Source organism: Cebus imitator, unplaced genomic scaffold (genome assembly GCF_001604975.1).
Source record: "Cebus imitator isolate Cc_AM_T3 unplaced genomic scaffold, Cebus_imitator-1.0 Scaffold239, whole genome shotgun sequence".
Lineage (NCBI taxonomy): Eukaryota > Metazoa > Chordata > Mammalia > Primates > Cebidae > Cebus > Cebus imitator.
The window spans coordinates 514497-518509 of record NW_016107554.1 but is presented as its reverse complement, the minus strand read 5'-3'; positions in this window follow the sequence as shown (position 1 = coordinate 518509).

The following is a 4013-nucleotide window of genomic DNA, read 5'->3' as shown; positions in this document are numbered from 1 at the left end:
TGTTGTTAATGTCAGCCTATGTCAGCAAAGACCTGACATTTTTAGGGACCTCTAAATGATGGGCCATGTAGAAATGAAACATTTTATTATTTCATAAATGGAAAAGCCAAGTACTTTTTCAGAATGATTAAACTCAGCAACTAATCCATTATTGAGGTAATTACTTTTAAATTTGCTGAAATGTTAGAGCACAGCTGGCTGTAACACCAGAAAAAAAAAAACTGACTGCTTGTGGGTATTAGAGACAGAGGCATTAAACAAAGTATGACAATGGCAAAATGTTCTGCTCAGTGTAACAAGCCCGAAGGTATTTGATGTTCTTCTCGGAACTTAGTAGGGTAATCTATCTTTTAATGTACTAAATCCATGTCACTTCCACAGCTAAACTCTTTGGCACTTCCCTCAGCTTCTAAGAGTAATCACACAGTGGGTTTCCCCTTTATATTGACTGTAAATTACAAGGTATGACCTTGAAAGGGTCACTTTCCCTCTCTGAGTTCAGTGTTCTTACCTGTAAAAAGAGGCTGTATCTGAAATTATCTCTGAGGTCACATTCTGTTCTAAAACTGTATGATGCTCAAAAGGTCAGGTTAGGAAGGTGCAACTTAAAAAAAAAAACAAACAAAAAAAACATGGATAAGGACCAAGGAACCAATCAGAGCCTGTGTGAAGTTGAATGGTGGTCAAAAGCCTCTCCAGTTAGCATTATCATGGACAAAGGAGTGTCTGAAACGGTCAGGCCAGATGTCCCAAACTCTGGTGGCCTGCAGTTTAAGATATATTGGAGGCTCACACTGCTGAAAGGGAGATTTTGGGCGCTGAGAGGAAAGACAGGGTAGGAGTATGGAACTTCAAAGAAGTGAGTTAAGGGGGGAAAATCTCTAACTGATGAACTTTTACACTATTTCTTTTGATTATCTTTTTTGAATTCTGTCTTGACTGCTTCTGCACATGACAGAAGGTATAGCACCTGCCAGCCAGGCGTGGTGGCTCACACCTGTGATCTTGGCACTTTGGGAGGCCGAGGCAGGTGGATCACCTGAGGTCAAGAGTTCGAGACCAGCCTGGTCAACATTATGAAACACTGTCTCTGCTAAAAATATAAGTATTAGCTAAATGTGGTGGCAGGCAGCTATAATCCCAGCTTCTTGGGAGGCTGAGGCAGGAGAATCGCTTGAACCCACGAGGCAGAGGTGGCAGTGAGCCGAGATTGTGCCATTGCACTCCAGTCTAAGTGACAGAGCAAAAAACTCCATTTTGTTTTTTTTTTAAAAAGAGGGATAGTGCTTGCCTATATTCAGAGAGACCTGAATGCAAATCTCTTTTGTCCTATTAACTGTGTCACCTTAAGATAACCACTTTACCTGTGAGCTATTATTTTTATGTCTATAATATTGGAAAAATAATACCTACAGCAAAGGGTTTTGAGTTTCATTCAAAACAATATACATGATGAAGAAATCTCAGCCGCAGCCTAGACTGGACCCACCATGTGTTTCAGCATCTGACAAATATATGAGTTGGCCCAGGAGAAGTGTATTTTTAGGGGCTGTAAGGAAATTTCCAGCCTCCGCCTCCCTCCCTCCCTCCCTTCCTCCCTTCCTTCCTTCCTTCCTTCCCTCCTCCTCAGTCTTTCAGTGGCTCTTTATAATTGCCCTGCCCCAAAGGGGGAAAGTTCTTCTTTTTATCTTTTCCATGCATGGTCCCTGATACCTACATGTGGTGCAGCTTGGAGAAAACTCACACATGTTTCAGGGGACTTAAACCTTCTTTTCTTATGCTAAGTTCTCCCCTTATTGTACTCAACTGGCTAAAGAACCAAAAGGCCCACCTGGCATCCAGTTCTCTTTACAGCTCATGGCTTTGCTTATAAAGCTCATAGTATGCTCTGGAGTGGAAAGCCTGCATGTGGTGCCCACCTAAGGCCAGAGACATCTGGCACTCAAAGACTGGACCCCACGGATGGGCACTCCATGGGTCCTGGGAACCCCAGCCACTCCAAAGAGGACACTCTTGGCAGAGGTTCTGAGGTCTATTATTAAGCCCTCCTTAGAATTTTCTCTCACAGTTGCAACGCTGCTTGGCCCCGACATTGTTTAGAGTCTGGAGTTTACTGTGTAGTGGGAAAGTGGAACGATGTTGCTGTATCCAGGCTTTTGTGCTGTAGTTAGGGGCTCTGGTTAACGTGTGATGCCCTTGCCCTCTTTTGGTATGGTTTGGTCCCAATGCTCTTTGGAATCTGGGGAGGTTTGGCCTTTAAAAATGAGACTGCCATGGAGACTGCTTTACCAAAAATTTTGGTTCGCAGCCTTCATTGGATTATTTACTGGGGCAAAGTAAAACTGGCAAGCTCGTTTTGATATCTTACAACTAAGGTTCCAAACTATTGGATCTTCATTTATGTGTGTGTATACATGTCTACATGTGTCTATTTGTATGTACACTTATTGTTACATGTTGTGTCTACCAAATTGGCTTATAAGTAAAAGAGCACTCAGAAACTAAGTCTAAGCAGTTTTCAAGTTCATGTGACTTAAAGTATCACTTTATTAAACAAGCTAGCTTTAAAATTATTGGTGGAATAAAAATAGAAATGCCTTTAGAATTGTCAGCATACATTTTGTCTCAATTTTATGTTTGTCTTGGCTAGATATTTTAAAATGTCAGGGCTAATTCAAGCTGGGAGCTGCTTGGGGTAAGCCTGCTTCCCATTCTGTTCAAAGTCTCACTGAGATAGATGTATATCTGATTGCTTCATTTGGAAAGGTTAATCAGAAATTCAAAAGAATACAACCATTTGTCTCCCACCTGTGATCTGAAAGGCTCCCAAGCCTCCTTGCCTCAAGTTGTCCCACCTTTCTGGACCAAACAATGTTCACTTTACATATGCTGATTGATATCTCATGTCTCCCTTGCTAAAAGTAAAAAATTAAGTACAGTGATAGAATAATTGTTTTAGGTAAACTTTTTGTGTAAATTAAAATCATAAAGTTATTTCTGATGCTTATTTAATACCTGGATCATTTCTGATTAAGAAAGGGTTTTAATATAGAGAAACGCATTTCTAAAATTGTGGAATTGTTCTTATGTGTAAATGCCCATATCTAATAGTTCAGGATTTTTTGCTTTTTAGAAATTCACTAATTTTAGGTTACTAAGGATAAAATTCTAGTTAACACATAATTCTGTGTACAAAATGTGCCAGAAAGGGCTATATTATTAGTGAAAAAATAATAATTGTGTCTAATTCAGAAGTTATCTAAAAGTTAGTTCAAAATAAAGCTTTGAAAAGATTGTTTTTGAAATAATGTAGTAAGGAACCATCAAGTATGGGAGAAAAATGTGGAAAAAATTTAAATAATAAAATATTCTTTAAAACCTGAAAAAGAATTGGAAACATTTGGCTAATTAATATTCCCTAGTAAAGCTCTTAGTCTTGATTAAAGTAAGAAGTGTTGTAAAAATGCATCAGAAGTTTGACAATTCTTTTTTTAATGTAGTTAAGCATGAATCTGGATTTAGCGTGGAGCCAAATTTCACATACATGCTTGCATTGCTGCTTACTGAGTTTACTGTTTTGCATGGATAGTGCTGGAGTGCTTATTGGTCATGTGCCTAAAGTGAATTTCTTAATTGCACAGGAGGAATAAATAATAATAATAAGAGTGAACTTAAGGATATTGAATTGTGTATTAGGAATAAAATATTCATTATGTGGGTTTTCTGGGGCCCTATGTAACACTGTAGCCTCTGGGGTAAATTGAGTAGAACAATTTAGGGTTGGTTTCCTGCTTATTTGTTTTGCTTCTAGTTTTCATGCATTTGTTGTTTATTCTCCTCTGGCTTGTGTATGCATATATATAAAGCCATGATTTTTTTTTTTAAGTTCCTAGTGGGAAGGCTTTTAGTCCTTTTAGTTCTGTGATCCTATGCATTTCTAGCAAGTAATTATCTATTCGGCTTTTATGGAATTCCTAAGCTACCTTTGCCACAGGAATTAATAGAGTACACCA